General features: G+C 37.7%; 1 protein-coding gene across 6 annotated transcripts in view; it reads left to right on the forward strand.

Moving 5' to 3' along the window:
- Nucleotides 1-24,431, forward strand: part of LOC129720725 (mushroom body large-type Kenyon cell-specific protein 1) — a 487,807-nt gene that overhangs the window by 149,717 nt on the left and 313,659 nt on the right. For 3 of the 6 annotated variants that reach the window (XM_055672428.1, XM_055672420.1, XM_055672411.1), the window contains one exon: nucleotides 10,264-10,417. The exons of 1 other annotated variant lie outside the window; for it this stretch is intronic. The gene's annotated coding sequence lies outside the window, so the exon portion shown is untranslated. Of the gene's footprint in view, nucleotides 1-10,263; nucleotides 10,425-24,431 lie in introns of all 6 variants that reach the window. 2 more of the 6 variants (XM_055672391.1, XM_055672401.1) reach the window with 2 other exon arrangements.

Here is a 24,431-nt window from a genome sequence, read left to right on the forward strand (position 1 = left end):
ATGGATGCTCCTGAGCGCGAGCGCTATGGAGTCCCAACTGGCACTATTGAACGCATTCTTCACGTCGAGCGTGACGATTGCGCAGTAGCGTATTCCCCTTCTCTTGCGCTGGATTGCTACCTCCGCCGTCTTGATGACGGAAGAGATTGCGTCCAGCGTGGACCTGCCCTTCCGGAAGCCGAACTGGTTACTTGCCAGACCGTGTACACCCTCCGTGTACCTCACCAGTCTGTTGAGGATGATCCTCTCAAGCACCTTGCCCGCGGTGTCCAGCAGGCAGATAGGCCTATATGCCGATGGGTCCCCTGGCGGTTTCCCAGCCTTCGGCAATAAGACCAGTCTCTGCCGCTTCCACCTGTCCGGAAAGAGACAGTCATCCAGGCACCTCTGCATGACTGCCCTGAACAGCCAGGGGGCCGTTTTTATCGCCAGCCTGATCGCCAGGTTAGGGATACCATCCGGTCCCGGTGCCTTGCTCACCTTTAGGGATTTGGCGATCACGATGAGTTCCTCATTCGTAACCCTTGCCTCCTCCCCTGCCTCGACACGGCTGTCGTCGCTCACGGATTGGATGCTCGGCAGGTTGGCCGACCATCTCTGGTCTATGTCTGAGATACTGGAACGTCGGACGTGAGACTCGACTGCCGGAGGCCAAGGACTTGGCTCGTGGCGTGGAAAGAGTCCCTCGATGATACGCTCCAGCATCGCTGGTGATCGCTCTGCAGGCGCCAGCGCGCCTTTAGTCTTGGCCATTACGATCCTGTAGGCGTCACCCCACGGATTTGTATTGGCACTCGCACATAGCCTATCGAAGCAGGCCCTCTTGCTGGCCTTTATCGCACTCTTTAGCATCGATCTTGCCGAACTGAATGCTGCGCGGCGCTCTGTCCTCTCTTCTTCGTTTCGCGCACGCTGCATCCTCCGTCTTGCACGGAGGCACGCACTGCGAAGGTCGGCTATCGCGTCCGTCCACCAGTAAACCGGTGGCTTTCCATTCCTAGGTTGGCGAGTCCTAGGCATGGTGGCGTCGCACGCCCGCGATAGCATAGCAACTAGTTGGTCAGCAGTCGGGCGGAGCCAACTGCCCCCCTCGCGCTCCCTTCTCATTGCATCTTCGAATACCTCGGCATCAAAGTGCGATGTCTTCCACCCGCGAACGGTCGGAGTGTTGGCTCTACCCGTCGCTTGCCGCCTCTCGTTGTTGTCTACACTATAACAGACCGCCTGGTGGTCGCTATTAGTGTAGCCATCGTCTACCCTCCAGTTCTTGATCAGTCCTGGGCTGGAGAACGTCACGTCGATGATCGACTCCGCACCATTTCTGCTAAATGTACTTTTGTTCCCAACGTTGGCCAGATCTAGGTTGAGCTTTGCAAAAGCCCCCAACAGGATCTGGCCCCTCTGGTTCGTGAAGCGACTTCCCCACTCAACAGCCCAAGCGTTGAAGTCGCCCGCCACCACCAACGGCGTTAGGCCCGTTAGCTCCATGGATAGGAGGTCGACCATCTGGGTGAACCTTTCGGTAGACAAACGTGGCGGAGCATAGCAACTGCAGTAGAACACTCCGTTTACCTTAGCAACTACGTACCCTTCTTCTGAGGTTGAGACAACCTCCTGAACCGGGAACTTGCTCGTCGTACATATGGCCGCCAAACTGGACTTATCCGCAACCCAATTACCGTTTCCGGGAGGGATGCGGTAGGGATCCGATATGACGGCGATGTCCGACAACGAATCAGTGGCTGCTTGGTGTAGCAGCTGCTGAGCCGCAAAGCAATGGTTCAGGTTCAGTTGCGTCACCCTTACGCCCGTGGTTTCGCAGCCGGCTTACCGGCTGGGCACCTGGGGCCTCCCATAAAGTGTTTGGCGTCCCGTTTCCCGGAACATACCATGCACTTGGGAGACTCCACACAGTCCTTTGCTTTATGGCCTGCATCTCCACAACGCCATTTTGCATGTGTAGGATAAGTACAACGATACACCGTGCCCCAGTGCTGAGTCGAGAAAATTTCCAGCTCGAAAAGATCCTCGACCTGATCGGGAATCGAACCCGATATCACAACCGTGTGGGAGAGCTAGCCGACCGACATCGCTAACCACAGAACCACGGGCACAGTTTTAGGTATTTACCTGTTTTATTATCCTAAATATTGAGAAGAATTGAGGTGTTACATATACAGACCCTGTTCGATTTTGACAACACGCATGATTTTTTTTCTATTTTCTATTAGTTTTTTAAGTGACCTATAACGACCTAGACGCTCGATATGGCCACTAATGGCTACTTTGCGGATTTAAAATCGTTATTGATTTCGCTTGATGAGTTTTAGTTTAATAATCCAGGAGTATCCGGAACACCACCGAAACAGGCTTGTGTTTCTAAGTACTGCATTGATTATGGCCATTATATTACAGAAATATGTTCCGAAACCGGTTGACCAATAGTGGTTGTCCTCATCGGCAACTAAAAACCATAATACCTTGCTTTTGGAGGTTGTTGAGTAAGAATTGGTTGAAGGAACGACGAGAAAACTGCTAAAAATGAACTACCTAAACAGAACGGGGCATTGTTGTTACAATTTTGAACAACCCCGAAACTCCCAATGACCCGGAAGACAAAAGTACATTATAGAAATACAGAAGAAATAAAATACTCCGGATAATCGAGTCCGACCTGTATAAGAGAATGAAAAAGACAATAAGGATGTTGGAACTGTTTGCCATGCGGATATGCATCCGTAAACAAAGTTCGAGAGGCAGATTATCGTAGCATGGTGCTGCTCTGTACTTAATTGGTACAGTTCTTACTTACAAAATTCGGGTTTTTTAATTACCAAGTATAACATTTCAGCGTTGCTTTAAATTCAGCAAAAATTGAAATTACTAACGAAATTTTATTTTATTAGTCAACGGCGCCGTCTGGACTGTCTTGCTGTTCGTCGCAAAAGAAAGATTATTTGATAGCCGGATCCTGAGCTAGCTAACCTTTGAAAAGTTGACAGTTAAGCCCCAGGGATGAAGTGTTGAGGCAGAGCACTGAGTTTGCAAAATCAGCGATTTTCGAAATCAGTGATTCAAATGCATGAGTTATTTCAAAGTTTGTATTAGTAAGGCGTATACAGACAAAGATACTTTGTATATGGAACTCGAACAATCGGATATTAAACTTTGCAGAGACAAATGTATGAAGACCATTGAACATGGAATAACCTTTTGTAATGTCTATGAAAAACAAAATTGTTGACATATAACCTATTTGAATAATTATTTTCAGATTTTTTTAATATTTTTATGTTAAAAAAAAACTGTTTCACGGTGCCTTTTTTTCAGAAACATAAAACGGTTGCCCAATTTTTAAGGAACTTCACTAAAAAAAAATCATGATAGAAGTGTCAAAAATCTTTGTAAAAAAAAAATTAGAATATGTTCAAAATGTCACGTATTTTTAAAATACATTAAAGTTTTTTTTTTTACACGGAGGATACGTAGCGCGTAGAAACCCGCGTTAATTCCGAAATATCTAATCGACCATTATTGATCTAATAGACCATTTTTGATCTGGTTGGAATTTCACATATGTTTCTAAAGGCTAGAGATGTCCTTTTGTACCATCAGTTTTTTTATTCGAATCACGACTTATTTTTGAAAAGGGCTTCTGTAAAAAGATACCGATGATTACAAATAATTTTAGAGCCAAAACGGTTTGTTTGATCGGTATGACGTCTTCGGTGAAGTTGTTGATAACAATTCTGTCCTTCCGAGAAAAAAAATTATACTATGTATCAAGATTTTTTTAAGAAAAACAAAAAAAAATTAAGATCAAAATGATTTATTTTAAAAAATCTAACTTAACGCGGAAAATGTGATCGTCAGCCTTTTCAGTATAAAAATGCCATTTAAATGTTATAGTGTATTCGATAAAGTTTTTGAAGATTTTACGAGGTATTTTTTGACGTAAATAAATTTTTAATTATTTCACCTAAGAGTGAGGTAATTTTTTTAATTACTTATCAAATCAAAACGAAGTCTTCAGCAAAGTTGTAGCTAATCTTATGCAAAAAAAACTTTGCCAAGTTTGGTTCTATCTCTTGAAAATCGACCACGTACGAGTAGTTTTATATACAGACATTTTTAAAATTACTTAACATTAAAAAAATAACTTTTTCTGGTGCGATTTTAGAGGCCTGCTATGTTCTAGACATATATTTATTTCTAAAAAATACATCATTCCGTCAAACATACCTTCAGCAAAATTTCAACTTTTTCATAGGGTTTATGATATTTTTGAAATTAAGTGCCCTTTTTTACATAGTAGGCTAGAACAGACAGTTATTTGATATTTTTTGATTTTTAGTAATTTTAGGAACATTTTACAGAATCACATCACAAAAAGTTATTTGGTATTTTTTTATGTTAAGTAATTTTAAGAATGACTGTGTATAAAACTATCGTATGTGATCGATTTTCAAGAGATAGAACCAAAAAGTCTTCAGCAAAGTTTTTCTACATTAAGGTTATCTACAACTTTGCAGAAGACTTTGACTTGATTTGACAAGTAATTAAAATATAAAATTTTTATCTCACTTTTAGGTGAATTATTCGAAAATTTATTTACGTCAAAAGATACCTCTTGAGATCTACAAAAACTTTTTCGAATACACTATAACATTTAAATGGCTGACTATTACGTTTTCCGCCGTCTTAAATCACTGTGAAATGGTTGAAAAGCTATATATTTTTAGGACAACTATTTAAAGTTCAGGGCAGAATTTTTTCGCTTTTGTCGACCAGTCCCGAATCGGAAAAGATTCCTTGTTGTTGTTTATTGTACAGAAATGTTTTGTTATTTTGATTCACGCTTTTGAAGTCAGAAAATACTTTTCTTGCAAAAAAAAAATTAATGAAATAATTATAGTTATTTTTATATAATTGCATTGAAACCTAGAGAAAAATTTTGATCAGTGTATATAAATTTGTTTACCTTCAACCCTAAACAACAAATCGTTTTTTTTTTTCGTTTGCAGAACCTTTCTTGTTTTTTTGTTTTTATTTATTTTATTTCTACTTCATGAATCAATCAAATAATTTTAGACCTCATTACAAAAATTCAAATATTTTTTATTGGTTTGCTAAGCTTTGTCAGATATTTTTTTCGGTATGACAAAGTCGTTATTTACAATTTTAAGTCACAAATAAAAATATACAATTAATATTTCCCATGTTGCATGGAAATGTTCATCTGCAACATGATACAACATGTTATTTTGTTGCTTAACTGAGAGCTCTATCGGTCCAGTTCTACTGTTTTCTAACACGAAATAGGATTTATGTTTCGTTGATTCCTAGTACATTTGCGTCTTGCGAAACTGGGGTAATCAGATAACTTGCAGAAAAGGCGGGGCCACATACAACACTAAACATCCCGAACAAAAAGCGAGTTCGATGATCACTAAAGTTATGAAAAATAATTCCGTTTCAACAACTTTTTAACAATGATGACGCTTGAACCAAATGAGTACCTATTGAAGAATGTTTCAGGTTCCAAAGCAAGAAAAATATGATCGAAATTATTTTGACCCGAAAAATTGATTTCAGAGACGCAGTGGCTTCAGTAAAGTTGTTCCATCAACTATTACTATTCTATTTATTATAAAAGTTGCAATTTTGTGATTTATCAACTTAACAGTGAGCAAAGAATTTTAATTATTTTCATTTCTGTATATAAAAATCAAAGGGACTTTTATAGTGTCATCTAAAGATTACCCCTGAAAAAACAATTATGGAAAAAATAAAGCTTTTTAAAGTGATTTTTAACAATTTTCCAATCTTTTACATTATTGTTTGCTATTATGAAACAAACAATTTCTTTGAAGAAAGTTTATTTTTATCTCAAATATTTCTTTGGTTATAGACGATTTATACTAAAATAATGCACTTATTCACACTAATTACTTTTTACTTAAAACAAAAAAAGATTTTGGAGCCGCAGCGTCTTCAGCAAAGATGTTCTGTATTTTATTCTCCATTTTATAAAAGTTGCAATTTTGTGATTAATCCACTTAAAAGTGAGAAACGAATTTTACTTTTTGTATTCCTGCATACTAAAATTTACTTTGTTCGGCAAAGCTGTAGCACATTCTATAAGAAACAACTTTGTCGAAGACATCATACTTCTATCTGCCTGTTCAAACGAGCTGTTTATGAAGTTTTCTTTAGAATGCCATTTTGGGGGCATTTTTTCGACATAACTTTTTATTGTGTATTTCAAACATTTTTCAGTGTTCTACAATGTTGTTAACTATAATAAAACACACAAGTTCACAAGTTTTTTAAAAATTTTATTAAAATAATGAACTAATATTCTTACCGAAGTCTACACAGAGAGAATGCAAGAGACAGCGTGAGACAAATGCCTATATCTGAATTGAATGATGTTTTACTGAAACTTTGATATAGAAATGGTATTGGCTGCAGATATTTGCAGATTTTGAAGATATCTGTTAGCAAATTAGTACATTGTTTGAATAAAAATTATCAAACAACATTGTTGAACATTGAAAAAATTTAAAAACTGTTGAACATTGAAAAAAGGATTTGTAGTGGCAATTTAAAGAAAACTCTACAAAAGTCCATTTAAATAGGCAAATAGAAGTATGATGTCTTCGACAAAGTTGTTTTTTATAGAATGTGCTACAACTTTACCGAACAAAAAAAATATTATATGTAAAAATCAAAAAAGTAAAATAGATTCTCAATTTTAGGCGGATTAATCACAAAATTGCAACTTCTATAAAAAGGAGAATTATTGAATCCACTTTGCTGAAGACAGTACGGCTCTAAAATCAATTTTTTGGGACAAACATTTCTCGGCCACTTCTTTGCTTGTCGACTCCTTTGACCGTCGACACCCGATAGTCCAACCATCGCAATTGAAGTAACTTTCATAAAAATACTCTATAACTCTATTTTATATTGCTGCATTTTCTAAAACTTTCCTGAATTAACTATTTCTCTATCTCTTAACACAAAAAAAAGTTTGGTTCATTCCTATGACAGAAAGCTTTAATTAACTTTTAACACTTTGAAATTATGCAGGCCATTCCAGGGGAAAAAATGTACCGAGCGATGACATTTTTTTGATGACATCCGAGAGCGTCCCTCTATGACAGCGTTGGTATTGGCAAAACAAAGACACCCGACAGATAAAATATATTGCGACTATAATTGCCGTCTAGTTACCCATACACGAACCTTTTTTTTTCTTTGCTGTTCACCTTATTCCCATGTCGACGATAGCATGTATGGTTGCATATAACATTCGGTATGTGATACACACCTCCTTCAGTGCACAGCCGCTCTATTGCCGAGTTTGCTTTTCACGATGGTTGGTTATAATTCCGGCTGAGCAGTCTTGAATAAGTAGAACGATCTGGTTTTTTACTGTCCGACGTTCCGTCACTGATCAGTGACATCTTCAGGGGAAACTGTTGGTGTTTATTAGCGATTAGTGTCTGTTTTAATTCTTAAATTTGTTAACAATTGGTAAGAGTTTGGCTAGTTGTCTTTGGTTGAGTTGTATAACATAAATTTACATAATTCTTATTCGTTCCTTGTCTGGATGCTTTTTAGAGCTTATCGTAACATTAATTGGGGCGGTTCGGGGTACATTCTACAAAATTGGTGTTCATAAAAGTCTGTGGTACAAATAAATATTTTAAACAAACTTACAAATTTCTTTGCTATGTTCTTTGCCTATTGCGATGACGGATGGTAACGTTGTGGGGAGTAGTTGGGATTCAGGGGGGGGGGGGGGTATATCTGTATTGCTTGTGGTGAGATTCGAAAGACAGGGACAGAGAAGGAACTAATCACAGACAACTCAACCACAGACAACTAGCTAAACTCTTACCAAATGTTAACAAATTTAAGAATTAAAACAGACACTAATCGCTAATAAACACCAACAGTTTCCCCTGAAGAAGTCACTGATCAGTGACGAAACGTCGGACAGTAAAAAACCAGATCGTTCTACTTATTCAAGACTGCTCAGCCGAAATTATAACCAACCATCGTACAATTCCCAACAGTCGAACTCTCATACGACAATCAGAGTTTGCTTTTCTTTGCCCGAAGGCTGTCGGTGAGTTGCCGAGCAGTCCTTACGCTTCTCCTTCCCACAGCCTTTTTGAACAGCCGTCACCCGACATCCATCATAGGCAACTAAAAAAAGAGAGGGAAAATGTCTCCGGTGGATTCGGGCTGTTACCGAAACGCGCTGTTTGTGTAGTGCGGAAACGAACGTCTGTATAAAAAACAACTTCTTTTCTTTTCTACATTCGACACCCCGAAGGCATCCTCCAAATTATGCCGATTCGACATACGAAGTACATATTTCGTTTTCTTTTGTGATGCTCTGTTGCCAATACATTCTCAATGTGACTCTTGGACTGCCAGTGAGAATAGGTATCACGAACAAATAGCAACAACAAACACATCATTAGAAGACAGTAAATAAAAGACTTTACCATTGGCATGCCTGGGCCATTCATACAAGCAATTGTTCCGCAGACATCATGATTGATAAAAAAACTAAGCTTCATTTGTTGCCCTTTTAGACCACAGCGCAGTAGTATAATTCTTAACTCTCGATCTAACACTGAGTCAAACCAAACCAAAGTCTATTTTTAAATCAAAATTCACAATTACATAATAATTGAAAAAATATAAAAAATGCTGCATCCTCAGTAAGAGAATTAATTGAAGATTCTGTTCATTCGTAAATTGAATATTCCTATCAGTAGTTAAATTCTTTGGTTTTTGGTTTTCATTAAATATAATTATCAAATGTAATCAGAAAAGTCATAAAACAATCATAAAAATACCCCAAAAATGACATTCAAAAACCTCACCACGTTTGCATATTTTTTGTTCGTCAAAGCAGGCGATTCTACAAATAAGGGGAAAAAAACAATTGCATCACAAGCCGGGTGTACCGCACTGCAATGTCAAAATTTACTCCGAGAAGATAATTGGTTCGAAACTGACCACGCGAGCTACTTAGCAACGCGGTTTGAATCGAATGCACCTGAAAGCGGCACCCTACAGCAGCAGCGCCTACTGCCTAATAGCCAGCAGCCAACCGTCACGGCATCGAACAAACCATAAGCCGCGAGCTTCTCCACTGCCCGTCACCTCTTCATCGACGATTCTAGCTATTTTCGATTTTACCATATATAAATATTTCGCCTTCATTTGTTTTTCAGTTTTCAAGCGCGCTCCGCAACTGCAACGGAAAACAAAATAGTTAGCTACCGGACCTGGTTTAACATGCCCCCCATCCCTGCCACCGTTCCATTCAGTAGCAATGTCTTGACCAAATCCATGCTCGCGCGCCATCTAGATGCAGTGGAAAAAAAATCCACCCATTTGCACATTTAAGTCAATGTCAAATGTTCACTAGGTAGTGAGCCCCACAGCAGCAGCAGCAGCAGCAGCAGCTTTTTACTGGCCTGCTCTTCCACACACTGACACACACACGCCACACACGCTGCCGGTTACATTCTAATGCAGTAATGCAGTGCCCCCCCCCCCCCCCACACACCGTTTCCCTCCATCCATCGAAAACCGATTGCATCAGGAACTGGACAGAGAGATGCACTTGCAGGTTGCAGCAGTCCACGTCCGATCCGATCCGATCGCACAACCAGTGCCGCTTGCGCACGGCTGCACTGGCTGTCAAACGTCAAAGCCGATCACGCGAGCAGGATTGCCAGATTTATCGGTGTGTTCGTTTCGATCAGCGCAGCCAGATAATTGAGATCCGAAGAATACAGAAAAAAATAACAACAACACGACTTCTCCAAGATGGCCGATGGCAAACGATTTATGGGTTAGGCAAAGCCGTTGGCAAGGGGGAACTGGGGAGGGGTGTGGCTACCGGTTTGTGGCCGCAAATCAAGGTGGTTGGGTTTTTTTCGGGTTGTACAACGTACAAAGCACCTGCTCGCCTCCTCCTTTACTAATGGGCGAGAGATTTTCGTTTATAGGCAAAAAGCCCTCAGCAGAGTGGCAAGTTTGGAATTTGTTTGCAGATAAGGCAGGCAAAGTGTTTTGGATTTATTGTCGCGTTCGGTGTTTACGACTGTTGTTTGTTTCGAGTTGTACCCATAGACAGAGACGAACAGAATTAATCTATCGCTGTGGAGTTTCTTACGACGATACTAACGAGAAACTTTTTTGTTTTGTCTCTTCTTTTTTTTGCAGTCATTCCAACGTTACGGCAAAATTTTCACACCAACCTGAAAGTGCAGAAAACCCAACGGAAAATTTGTAAAAAGTGTAAAAGTGCTAACCCAGCAGCGAATCGGAAGAAAAATATCTACCTACTAGCTACGGAGAGAAGAGCACGTCGTTGTGAGTGAGTGGTAAAATATCAACCCCCTTCACTTCGGGTACCAGTAGCAACCACACATCCTGATCGCAGTATGCTGGGAGTAAAAACCATCCCACGTCTCATTTACCCCAATGTGAACAACGACAAAAATGCTGAAAGAAAAATTATTCACATTACATTTTATAGAACTTTAGATGTTTCTTCGCCTTCCACCCCTCTCGAGTAATCTGTCCTTGGTTTCATGGAATTGTGTGGCCTGTTTGTGAGTGCAAAAAGCTGTACGACTACTACAGTTAATTATCAATTTTTCTAGAATTCAAAATAACCATGTTTAAATATAAAGCGCATGTCTTAGAAGTAGAAGACAGTGGACTCTTTTTCCACTTAAGGGGTTATATACCTTTTTGGTCGAGAAAAATGAGGGAAGTTTGAATCTATTTTAAAGTGCATAGCACCATTTTCATTGCATCAAAGGGGCATTTTTCTGAAAGTACAGTTTATCAACAACAAAAAATACGTTTGATTTTGAGATATACCAATTATTACTGGAGTAATGGCCGTTTCTCCGAAACGCTTTTTTTGCAGAGGCTTGCGGTGATCCTGATAGAGACTCAGCGGGTCAACCGAAATCAAAAAACTCATATTATTTCATCAGTTTAGAAGTGTGCCGGGTCCTTGAACGATCGCTTTCATGAGTATTTTGTTTTCAGTGCAAATGGGAACGTTTTACCCAAAAAATGCACGTTTTGAGCGCAAAAAATTACATTAAAAAATTTTTTGCGGCAAAATGTTACTGTATGTTTCGAAAAGCGATCGTTCAAGGACCGGCGAATTTAATAACGAAAATTAAAAAAAAAAGATGAAGGAAATCGGCTCAATAGTTTTCCCGCAATCAGGATCACGGCAAAGTCATTTTTCGGAAAATACTATTCCGAGATAATCGCGTGTAAAGTTTCAAGTTAAGCTTATGCGGCCGTGGCGAGGCGCGCTGCAAATCGCTCTAACTTTCTTCCTATTGCTCAGATCTTTATGAAAATTTGTGAAAATGTTCTCAAGATGTTGTATTTGAAGATAATACAATAATTTTTTTTTCGGTTTTTTGAAAACTAAAAAGGTATATAACCCCTTAAGTTAACCGGAAGACGATGGGTGAATTTTTAGTGCACTATATTGTATTATTTATATAGTAGAACATTTTTTTCGGTGCCCTACGGAAGCTCTTTTTCCGCTCTTCCTTTTGCATTGTGTATACCCTATCATTCACTTCGGTTGGGGTTTGGGGGTTCCCACTCATGTTTCAGACGGGGCTGCTCCACTACTGCTGGTCGTTCCATTTTTGTCATACATCAGCGGCGAATGTGGTGAGGTGAGTGGCGAGGAGTTGGGGATGGGGCGAAAAATGCAATTATCATTAGCGTTTTCCCTGTCAGCTTCGGTTTAGGGTGCTTGCCAAAAAGGATCCAACGTTGAAGGCGAAATCCGTTTTTTTTTCTTTCTTGCGTTTCATTTTATGATTGCTACGCGATAGTTATTCCAATTATCAAGCAACCGTCGAAAGAAGAATGTCCATAGCAGCGCGCGAGCACACGAGCAGACAATTATTTTCACTGTGTGCAATTAACTTTTTCGAGAAAGAAATTTCGAGGAGATATTTAGTGCTAAACTATGAGGAAGCAAACAGATAAAGCTTTATTTTCGTCCGTATTTTAGCAATTATTCATGGTATGACATTTTCGTCTTTTTTAAGAAATTTATCATTGTTGGCATTCTTGACATCTGACAGTATTGATGAATTGGACATTTTTAATAATATCAATTTTCAATTTTGACATCCAACTCGACTGAGGGGTAGAGGCGGTCGGGTTTCGGGTTTTCAAACCCGGAACCCGAACCAGACCCGTACCCGTCGGGTTCGGGTTTGAAATTTCTTGAAAGTGTCGGGTACGGGTCGGTTTAGGGGTTTGGTGGAAAAAAACTTTTCAGGTTCGGGTCGGGTTCGGGTTTGAAAATGTCGAGTTTGGGTTTGAAAACCAAAAACCCGACTTTATCAAACAAGCATATTTATAAGATAATGATATCAAATATCAACTGTAAAAATCACTAACCATTCGAGGCTCAAAGCTTCAGGACAGCCTCAAATTGGTTTGAAAAATCGCCTTTGAATAAAATCTAGGGTTCGGGTCGGGTTTGGGTTTTACAGTTTCGGGCTCAGGTCGGGTTCGGGTTTCACAAAAATAAAATTTTCGGGTTCGGGTTTGATCGAAAAAAAAATTTCGGGTTCGGGTTTCAACCTAAAATAAATTCGGGTACAAGTCGGGTACGGGCTTGAAAAAAGCTCAACCCGACCATCTCTACTGAGGGGCTGCCAGCGTACTTTGAGAATCCAATGAAAATTTGTGGGCCTTACTAAACTACATTTTTCAAAAATTTATCAATAGTAACATTTGAAGCGAGCTGAAGTCGTTTTGATAAATCGATACGTCTACATATTGACAACAGATAGAGAAAATTGTCAAATTATGACTTTTGGAAAATTGTCTAAATATTCGTTTGAAAATATTGTAAAAATTGAATTGGAGATCGATACACACTCTAAATTGATTTCACCTACATCCAAAGATTTAACTTGCGATATATTTAAAGTCTGCAAAATGCATAACGAATCGGACGTTCAAACTCAAATGAAAACTCATTTGGAATGATTGGTTCTATCGGAATGAGAACATCCTTGCCTTTCAGCTTTTGTACATCACCTCGATTCTAAAAATACCCATGTTAGATACCCATGTTAGCATTCAAGTTCATTGAAGACAGACAGTGTGTGCAGCCCCGTCTGGATGCGGTATATTTTTCCAAATCTGTATCATATTTCCAGTTCACTTATTTTTCGCTTCCCCAGCTGCACACAATGTCTGCCTTAAATGTTCATTTCTAACTTTTAAGCGTCATTCTGGTTCCGAAAGAAACCATTTTGGGTAGTAATCGGTCTTTTTGGACTGCTTTCCAGAAACCCCCAAAAACCTTTACATGCTAAATTTGGTTCCATTTGCTCTATTAGCTTTCGTGTTTTGCAGGAATTTGTATTTCATATGGGTAGATCCATACGAAGTGACCACGAAAAAGCAAAAACTTGGACACGACCATCACAGATTTTGCTTAAAGTTGGGAGAATTATTCATCTAGTGTCACTTTGAAAAATCCTAAATTTGGTGTTGATTGGAATACCCTCCGCTCTGTGGGACCCCCCGTTTATTGCAATGTCACGCATTTTTTGTTAAAAATCTCTTTTTTCTTTTTCTTACAATTCATAGACGTAAGGTTTCCGAAAAATACTGATAGATGATTTTTGAAGAAAATAAACCAAGGAATCTAGAAAAAATTTAAAATTTGACCGGAAGTGTTGCCAGATAAATTATTTTTGTATTTGAAAACTAAATTTATATTTTCCTGCAAATGCAGCCATTTTCATTTTAAATTTGATAATTTCATCCTGTTCCTTGGAAAATTTTACATAAGAAAAAACTATCATTCCGAGGTAATATGAGCCAATCTCGAGATATAACATTTTGACGAAAAAAGTAATTTTTTCTTACAATTTATAGACGTAAGACACTCGAAAAATAGTGATAGGTGAATTTTAACTAAATTTGCATTTTCCGGCTAATACAGCTAATTTTATTTTAAATTTAATGATTTCATCGTATTTTTTGGAAAACTTTACGTTAGAAACACTTATCACCCCGTGGTAATATGAGCCAATCTCGAGATATAGCATTTTTATAAAAATAGTTATGAATTTGGTAATTATTTTTCGTAAAATTGTCATATCTCGAGATTGGGAGGGATGTCGATCTATCACAGAACTACTTCTTGCTCTCGTAAACCATCACAGACTAAATTTGGTTCCATTTCCTTGATTAAATCTCGAGTTATACAGATATATGTGTTAAGTTTGTGTGGGACCCTCTCTTTCCAGAGCAGGCAGGGGTGTCAAACTACCATAGAAATATTTCTTGCTTCTTAATATAATAACATGCCAGACTTATCTTCATTTGCTCTATTAGTTCTCGACCTATGAAAAAATTTGGGCTCTCAAACTAGCATAAGAACCTTCCCCGACCCCAAAAACCCCTGTGTACAAATTTGTATGCCGATCGGTTCAGTAGTTTAAAGGTCGATATGGATCAGTCAGACATAACTCCATTTTTATTTGTATAGATCAGAGATAGATTTTGATTAATATAAACATGAAACATGCAAAAAATAATAAGAAATTTTGTTATGTTTAAATAAAATTAAAAAAAAAATAAAAAAACAAAACAAAATTTTATTATTCAGTGGATGATGTGTTGTTTCCTGCGGTAAACATAAATTGAAAGAAGTATTGTCGTTTACTAAAACCAAGCACAAGTTGCGGATGAAACATAAAATTTACTCCATGCTTATGAGAAACAACACTGGATCGCTTGCTCAGACGTGGCCGTTCTTTTCTACAATCATTCACTGCATGAAGTAATATAAAATATTGTATTAAAATAAAAGAAGATAATTTGAAAAAAAAAGTAGATGGTTGTATCTGACACACAACCGCATTTTTGACTTAGGACATCGAGGAGCTTCAATAATTAACACACAACACAGTGAGAAAAAAAAACTAGAAAACTAAAATTACCACATCCACAATTGCTGCTTGTTAAAGTCATTGGTTTAAATTTCATCACCGCTTTAACAGTCGACGCTAGTATTTTTTCAACAGGTGCGGAAATAATTCCTTGCTCTTGACAACGCTTTCGAAAGTCACAAACGCATGTACTTAGACATTGAAAACGACCAGCTTCGTGATCGTAGAAGCGAGAAAAGCTCCCACCCACTCCAACGCGAACGTTAACCTTGCGCCTCCTTTTACAGTTGAGTCGATGGAGACACCAAGTACATTGTTATATTGAACGAGCTTAGGGTGCAATTTTGATCTAGAGCTCGGTAGTATTATTCTAGAGAAAAATTTGTTACATACGATGGAGTGCATATTTTCCTGTGATCACAAATTAGATAACTCAAAATTTCACTCCTCTCTTCTCTCTCCTTTTTCCTCTTTGTTCTTTCCTCTCTGCTCTTTCCTCTCTGCTCTTCCCTGTCTGCTCTTTCCTGTCTGCTTTTTCCTGTCTGCTCTTACCTCTCTGGTCTTTCCTCTCTGCTCTTTCCTCTCTACTCTTTCCTCTCCGTCTCTTCTCTCTCCTCTCTCCTCTCTGATATCTTCTTTGTGCTCTCTGCTCTCTCCTCTCTCCTCTTCCCTCTCCTCTCTCCTCACTCCTTTCTCCTCTCTCCTCTCTCCTCTATCCTTTCTCCTCTCTCCTCTCTCCTCTCTCCTCTCTCCTCTCTCCTCTCTCCTCTCTCCTCTCTCCTCTCTCCTCTCTCCTCTCTCCTCTCTCCTCTCTCCTCTCTCCTCTCTCCTCTCTCCTCTCTCCTCTCTCCTCTCTCCTCTCTCCTCTCTCCTCTCTCCTCTCTCCTCTCTCCTCTCTCCTCTCTCCTCTCTCCTCTCTCCTCTCTCCTCTCTCCTCTCTCCTCTCTCCTCTCTCCTCTCTCCTCTCTCCTCTCTCCTCTCCTCTCTCCTCTATCCTCTCTTCTCTATCCTCTCTTCTCTATCCTCTCTTCTCTATCCTCTCTTCTCTATCCTCTCTTCTCTATCCTCTCTTCTCTATCCTCTCTTCTCTATCCTCTCTTCTCTATCCTCTCTTCTCTATCCTCTCTTCTCTATCCTCTCTTCTCTATCCTCTCTTCTCTATCCTCTCTCCTCGCTCCTCTTTCCTTTTTCTTTGTTTCTTTTTACTCTTCTCTCTTATTTCTCTATCTCTCTTTTCTCAATGTTTCAAATCTAAGTAGTTTACTATTGAATTTTTTCGTCGTCGGTGATTTTCTTCATAAGAAATAAATTAATTTTCTTGAATTCTTAAATTTAAAAAAAAATCAAGAATACAGATTTCAGCTTTTTTTTTTTTTTTTTTTAAGGGGGGATTTGTTAGTAGCTTATGTATTTATGATAAATATTAGTAAATAATGAGTATGTGTGTCCAATCACAAATGGTGACTTCTCAACACTGTTAGAAATTTGTAATTTTAATTGTTAGGATTTGTTTGCTTTCGCAATTAGGACTTATCATTCGTAGGGATTTAAACCTACTTGTCAGAAAAGGGGAAGTAAACTTACAACTAACTTAATTGCTAACTTATTGGCTATAAAGAGAGCTTATCGTAGCAATTAAGGATTGCAACGATTTTTGTCGAAAATTGTTAATAATTTTATTTGACATAGCTTCTAATGGTTCAACACCAGTAAGTCTATGTAATTCGAGTGTACCAAACCAAGGAGGACGCTTCAAAATCATTTTCAGAATTTTATTCTGAATCCTTTGGAGCGTTTTCTTCCTTGTTGAACAGCAACTTGACCAGATCGGTACAGCATAAAGCATTGCTGGTCTAAAAATTTGTTTGTAAACCAAAAGTTTGTTCTTTAAACAAAGTTTAGAATTCCTGTTAATGAGAGGATATAAACATCTCGTATATTTGATGCACTTGGCTTGTATACTCTCAATGTGCTCTTTGAAAATAAGTTTTTTATCATAAATTAGTCCCAAGTACTTAACCTTGTCGGACCAACTTAAAATAACCCCATTCATCTTGACAACGTGATTATTGTTTGGCTTGAGGAAAGAAGCCCTAGGCTTATGCGGAAAAATTATCATTTGAGTTTTAGAAGCATTGGGAGAAATTTTCCACTTTTGCAAGTAGGAAGAAAAAATATCTAAACTTTTCTGCAATCGACTGCATATGACACGAAGACTTTTTCCTTTTACGGAAATGCTTGTGTCATCGCAGAACAATGACTTTGTGCATCCTGGAGGCAAATCAGGAAGATCTGAAGTGAATATGTTGTACAGGACTGGACCCAAGACTGAACCTTGAGGCACACCTGCTCTGACAGGAAATCTATCAGAATTTGAATTCTGATAGACAACCTGCAGAGTTCGATCAGTAAGATAATTTTTTAAAATTTTGATTAGGAAAATTGGAAAATTAAAAGTTTGCAATTTCGCAATCAAACCTTTATGCCAAACACTGTCGAATGCTTTTTCTATGTCTAAAAGAGCAGCTCCAGTGGAATAACCTTCAGATTTGTTAGCTCGTATCATATTAGTAACTCTGAGCAATTGATGAGTTGTGGAATGCCCATGGCGAAATCCAAACTGTTCATTTGCAAAAATTCAATTTTCGTTGATGTGTGACATCATTCTGTTAAGAATAACTCTCTCAAACAGTTTACTTATTGAAGAAAGCAAACTGATTGGTCGATAACTTGAAACTTCAGCTGGGTTCTTATCCGGTTTTAAAATGGGAGTAATTTTTGCATTTTTCCATAATTTGGGAAAATATGCAATTTTGAAGCAGCAATTGAGAATTTTCACTAAAAATTCCATTGTGCTCTCAGGGAGATGTTTGATTAGTATATTAAAGATTCCATCGTCACCAGGTGCTTTCATATTTTTGAAATTTTTAATAATTGATTTAATCTCATTCAAGTTAGTTTCAATTATTTCTGCAGGTAAAAAATTCTGGGAAGAAATTAAATCAAATTGACGTGTGACTTCATTTTCAATTGGACTCACAAAATTCAAATTTGAGTTATGAACACTCTCAAACTGCTGAGCAAGTCTTTGAGCCTTTTGTTCATTGGATACAAGAAAACGTTCACCATCTTTTAAAACTGGAATAGGCTTTGAAGGTTTCTTAAGAATCTTCGACAGCTTCCAAAATGGTTTTGAATATGGTTTCAATTTTTCAACTTTAGTCTCAAAATTTTGATTTCTCAGAAGAGTAACCTAGAGAAGCCTAGAAGAGTTTAACCTCTTTCTGTAAATCTTTATAAATAGTTTTAAAAACAGGGTCACGAGAACGTTGATATTGACGTCTGCGGACATTTTTCAAACGAATTAGAAGTTGAAGATTTTCGTCAATTATTGGTGAATCAAATTTCACTTGAGTCTTTGGAACAGAATAATTCCTGGCATCAACAATTGCACATTTTAATGCGTCCAAAGCGGAATCAATATTCACTTCGTTTTGCAAATCAAGCTCATTATTGAAATTTCTCTCAATATGAGTTTTGTATCTTTCCCAATTAGCCTTTTTATTAAAAAACAGAGCTCATAGGGTTTAAAACTGATTCATGTGATAAAGAAAAAGTTATTGGAAGATGATCAGAATCAAAGTCAGCATGTGTGATCAAATCACTACATACATGACTTTGATCTGTAAGCACCAAATCAATTGTTGAAGGGTTTCTTACAGAAGAAAAGCATGTAGGACTATTCGGAGTCAAAATAGAATAGTATCCTGAAGAACAATCATTGAATAAAATTTTGCCATTGGAATTACTTTGAGAATTATTCCATGAACGATGTTTAGCGTTAAAATCGCCGATTATGAAAAATTTCGAACGATTTCTGGTGAGTTTTTGTAAATCACCTTTAAAATAATTTTTGAGCTCGCGTGTGCATTGAAATGGTAAATATGCTGCGGCAATAAATAAAATCCCAAGTTCAGTTTGAACTTCAATTCCCAAAGTTTCAATAACTTTCGTCTCAAGATGGGGAAGAGCACGATGTTTGATTCGGCGATGAATAACAATTGAAACTCCACCGCCGGAACCCTGAATCCTATCATATCTATGAACCACGTAATTGGGATCATATTTTAATTTTATGTTAGGTTCCAAAAATGTTTCAGTAATAATTGCAATATGCACATTATTTACTGTTAAAAAGTTAAAAAGCTCATTCTCATTGGCCTTCAATGAGCGAGCATTCCAATTTAATATTTTAATTGTTTTATTTAAAATCATTGCTAAATTTTAAATTAGAAACAATTTTAATAGTAAAATTTGTGCCTATTTGAATGGCTTCAAACATTGATTTTGCCTGCAACATGGCGTTTATAAGATCGAACATTGCCTGTTGCAAAAAAGAAAGTTTACCTGCCGTAATAGGCCCCAGGCAGTTGACATTAGAAAAAATATTTTCGGCAGCAATATTAGCTGGAGTGATAGGTGTACAATTATTTTCTAGCCTGTTTTGCTTACCCATATTAACGGTCATTTTCGAACTACCAACACTAGGCGGTATAATGTTCGAGCTACCTGTAACCTGTGCATAAGTTAAACGGGTATGCAAAGGAGTAGGTAAACTATGCGTCACTGGTACGCTTGGAGAATTTTGTTTTGAAGTTGGTTTTAATTGAGAAATTGAATTTTGTTTACCTTGCCTTGCCTTAACAATTGCTAAACGGACTGGGCATTGATAAAAATTTGACATATGGTTGCCGTTACAATTCGCACAGCGAAAATTTTTACTCTCTTTCACAGGACATGTGTCCTTTTTGTGAGAAGAGTCTCCACAATTAAGACATTTTTGGTCCATGTTACAGAATTTGGAACCATGGCCATAACGTTGGCAAGTACGGCATTGGGTGATATGCTTTTCACCTCCGCCATACTTCCTATAAATTTCCCACTTTACACGCACATTATACAAAGCATGTGCTTTTTCAAAAAATTTTAAGTTGTTAACCTCATTGCGGTTAAAATGAATTAGATAATTAACAAGGGAAATTCCAGTTCTCTGACTGTTTTCGCCTCGTGATTTTTGTTTCATTAGAATTACTTGGGTAGGGGCTATGCCAAGTAATTCTGTTAAAGTACGTTTGATCTCATCAACGGTTTGATCGTTGGTGAGACCTTTCAAGACAACCTTGAACGGCTTGGCGTTCTTGGTGTCATATGTAAAAAATTTGTACATCTTGTCAGTTGAATACTGAACAAGACGATCACGACCCTTTACTGAGTCGGCTAATAAGCGGCATTCACCTCTACGGCCAATTTGATAGGTAACTTTAACGTCAGAAACAAACGTTGAAAGTTCCTTTTTGAATATATTAAATTCAGAAGAAATAGTTACCACAATAGGTGGAACTTTCTCCTTTTTTAAAGATTTTATATTTTGTATAGTTTCATTATTGGTAACTTCCATTTCACCAGCTTCTTGCTCAGGCAAAATATCAAAAGGATTGTCACTACAAACACTCGATGTGTCAGAAAGAGATGCCTCTCTTTTCCTCCCCGCAGCGATGCGAGGTTTCTTTTTCCGTCCAGCCATTTCAGGTGATACGAAAAAAGTTAAAACAAATGTTAAATTCAAAAGTAGGTAGTCTTGAGAAAGACTGATGGGAAATAACTTTCAGGTAGTCTTTAAAAGACACACTGACAAAACACAAACTTTGAAGCTATAGGCAGTCAAAGACCAGTCCACAAGCAACCGAAAAAACGTCTGATCTGTAGGACAGTTCAAGACGCGATACAGATTTCAGCTTATAACCATCAATATGTAGTCAACCTTTTGTAGTTTTCATAAAAAAGGCCTTTTAAAAAAACGAGCTTCTTGAGATATATATTTAATTTGTGTTTTTAATACCTTTACTAGAAAGTTTTTTTGCGGTATACATTTATTACGAAGAGATAACATGATTACACTGGTCAACACAGGTCCACTAACTTTTTTTCAGAGACTTACATGAGTTTTCTCGTAAACATAACGTTGAAGCGACGAACCCGGCGAGCAACACCATGCAAACTCTCACGTAAGTTGACGCGTTTTGGTCATGGTTAGAGACACTAAAATTCATAGGAATGGTTGAATAGCTATAACCTTTCATTTTTTACCGGTTTGGGCTTTTGGAATGCACTTTTTTTTGTCATTTCGTCGGCCAGTATTATCATTTCAGAGCATTCAATGCATTGTAGCTCAGAAACCTTTGATTGTATAGAAAAACTGCCTGAGATGGAATTATAGGAAACAAATATAACATTGTAAAAAATATACGCGCTGAAAAAAAAATTGTGCAAAAAGTTCTAAATGAGCACTAAATTTTGATTCACAAAAAACAGTTTTTTTTTCTTAATTATTTTTCAAAGAAACCTGAAGTTATAACAAATAAAAAACTTTTTTTTATCGACGCTCAAGTTTAGGAAAAAATATCCTTCAGCTCATGGTAATTTATTTCGTAAATTCATGAGGTATTTTAAACTTAAGATTGAACAATTTTCAGTGCAATTTATTTCAACTTTTGCACTCAAATAGCCCTTTGTACCATCGTTGGCAAATACAGCATTGCGTGAATTATTTGCCAAATTCCTTATTTAACTTCCACTTCACTCGCACATTATACATGGCTTGAGCTTTTTCAAAAAAAAAATTTATTCATTGCAAACCGCAAATTTGTTACAAATAAGGGTAAAATGAATTATAATTATATTATATTAATTCACAAGGAAAATACCAGTTCTGTAATCACTTTCGCTTCGTGGTATAACTCGAAAGGTGAAACTTGCTTCTTTTTAAATACAATTTTTATTCTAATTTATTGATTTTCAAAAACATCATTTCGCTGGCAGGCTCAGGCAGAATATCAAATATATTCTCACTACAAAGGTTCGAGCTGTTAGAGAAAGAATTGTCTCTCATTCTCTTCATATCCATATCCGATTTCTCTCGTTCTGTCATAGGTTTTGCCATTTTAAATAAACCCTCCTCAAAAATTAATCGTGGTTCAACATAAATTACTAGTAGCACAAAATAACATCTTTAGCCTACCGGAACAAATTGAAAATAATAAAATTGGGACATTCGCAATTTTCCCGTTTCATTTTTATCACTCTCGAATCAATCAATAATCACGCAATACAATTCAGTTGCTTCACGTTTTTGATAAATATAAAAACACGAATTAATCCTTCTAGCGTTGAGATCAAGCCTTTCTCATAGGAACTTCATTACACCCTGCCTGGCCTAAACAACAGCTAAACAGACGAAATTTAATAATGACTACCGTTACAGTTAGCACGGGTTCGCCACAGAAGGCAGAATCACAAAAGGCAGAAGCACGAAAGGCAGAATCATGAAAGGCAGAACTCTATGACCATACACACAAGGCAGAATATTTCAAAAGGCGAATCCTGGTCACGCTATCAAAGCTGCTACTCTACATTTATTATTTAATATTATTTGGTAACGAGACATAATAACTGGTCGCAAACAATGACCCGTTTTGATGGGAGGTGCAAACCAAGCCTAATTATTAGATCCGAAACGCGCAAACTGCTTTGGCTCAGGTCCTCAAGACTTTCACGGCATCGCGGAGAGTAATTTTTCGATGTTAGGTATAACTTACACTAGTCTAGTTGGTTATAATTAACATAAAACAATTCATGCGGCGAAGACGCATAATCGAGGACAAGAAACCGAGGCGGCACGAAGCCGCCGGGGTTTCCGCGGTCCGAGCCGGCCACCGACCCGCCGTCGGAAGCGGCGGCCTCTCGCATAAAAACGACTGATCTACTGGTTTTCTAGGATTATACAAAGAGGTTTTCTTTCCCTTAGTTTAGTCCGAACGAGCGGTAGCGAGTAAGGACAGCGTACACTTGCACAATAGAGTCGGCCAAAGGCCGCGAGTGTATGTTGTCAAAAAGAAAATAGACCATTTTTTGATTCTGCCATTCGTGCTCTTTGTGATTCTTCTTTTGATTTTCTGTCTTCCGTAGGAGACCGGTGTGCTAACCGAAGATTTTTCCTTTTTGTAAGAAGAATAACCACAAATTAGACATTTCGGATCCATGTGACAAAATTTAGCCCCATGGCATTAGAATGAGCTAGATTATTCACAGGGGAAAAAGCAGTTCTGTGACCGGTTTCGCCTCGTGATTTGCCACACCTTCGCCCTTCAAAAATGTTGGAAATTGCAAGGGAAAGAAAAACAAGTTCAAGTTTTGTTAATACTATTTGTTTTCGACAGTCTATATGCTTATTTCGCAATAAACAAGTCCAGTGATAGTTAGAGTGTCATCAAAAAGAAGATGAATAATTAATAGTAATTATAAGCTATTATTTTTCAACATTGCATATAAATTTTCATCAAAGATATTCCTTTCTCGGTGTTATTCATTTTTCGCCCCCCGCTTTGCTTACTTTGATTACTTTGGACACGAGAAGAATTGGAAATTTCTATCAGCCTTTTTATTCAACATGCATGGTCTTAATGACGTAATGAATCCAAGATATATACGTCTTAATGACGTAATGAATCCAAGTTATATACACAATTACACTAAACATCTTAGACTGGTTGTCGTCTACAAGAGAGTCGTCGTTTGAAGGCATCAATCTCGAGGTACAGGAAGTCTCATGTGCGGAGTAGTCTCTCAGGTGCGTAAAAGTTCATCTGCTGGAGTATTGCAGGGCAATCAATTTGACCGGATAAGATTTTAGCTGCGATAATGGCTTTAGCTGCAGTTCGTCGCTGCTCAAGTGTTTCAAGTTCTTTCAAGAGCTGCCGATGTTCCAGTTTAAACTGGATTCTTCCATTTTTTTATGTGATCTAGTCAAACAGTTGAATCCCAGAATCTTCCAGTTTTTTGTATATTTCCCAGTTTTATCCAGATTTTTTATGTGCTCAAGCTCCGATTGGTTTTCGGAAATATTTTTAGAACGTAAATGTTGTAGAGTGTTAAATCATTGTAACAATTCTTACCAACGTTTCCAGCCTATTCTATTTTCGAAACACGGCCAAAATATAAACTACATAGCATTGATGAGATGGAAAAGGCATGTAAAATTAGCTTCATTTAGAAACTAACAAATAGATTTTACCGGATTGTGTAGAAAAAATAAATTCCAATGATAGCTTAATATGTTATTTAAAAATAAAAACAATCGATATCAAAAATGTAACTATACAGGCGGCATTCTTCAAAATAATTTCTGTTGCGTATCAGTTTGAAATATGTTCAGATAATTAGATACCAAGAGATAGCGAACTCAGAGATAGTTGAAATTCAAACTCCACTGATGTAATATAAAAAAATGTTGCGTTGAAGTACATGAAAAAACCCCCCATTTTCATAATTTTGAGATAAATTGATTGGGCAGTTCTAAAT

The sequence above is a fragment of the Wyeomyia smithii genome, chromosome 1 (genome assembly GCF_029784165.1).
Source record: "Wyeomyia smithii strain HCP4-BCI-WySm-NY-G18 chromosome 1, ASM2978416v1, whole genome shotgun sequence".
In the NCBI taxonomy this organism is placed as follows: Eukaryota; Metazoa; Arthropoda; class Insecta; order Diptera; family Culicidae; genus Wyeomyia; species Wyeomyia smithii.